This window comes from Penaeus monodon, chromosome 34 (genome assembly GCF_015228065.2).
Source record: "Penaeus monodon isolate SGIC_2016 chromosome 34, NSTDA_Pmon_1, whole genome shotgun sequence".
NCBI classification, from domain to species: Eukaryota; Metazoa; Arthropoda; class Malacostraca; order Decapoda; family Penaeidae; genus Penaeus; species Penaeus monodon.
The window spans coordinates 17503693-17503897 of NC_051419.1; positions in this window are offsets into that span (position 1 = coordinate 17503693).

The following is a 205-nucleotide window of genomic DNA, read 5'->3' on the forward strand; positions in this document are numbered from 1 at the left end:
CCTTTAGAAACAAAAAAAGTGTGATACAAAGTCCCCACAGTGACTTTCAATGCTTTTAAAAGTCCCATAGAAACCAAAACTTTCAGTATTTTCAGGGAAAAGGGAAATTTTAATTTTGTGCATCAAGCTAAGTTGGGTTTTTTGAAAAAATTTAAAGATATTAAAACCCCAAAGGGCCCCCGCTAAAAAGTCTTAACTGTAGTAT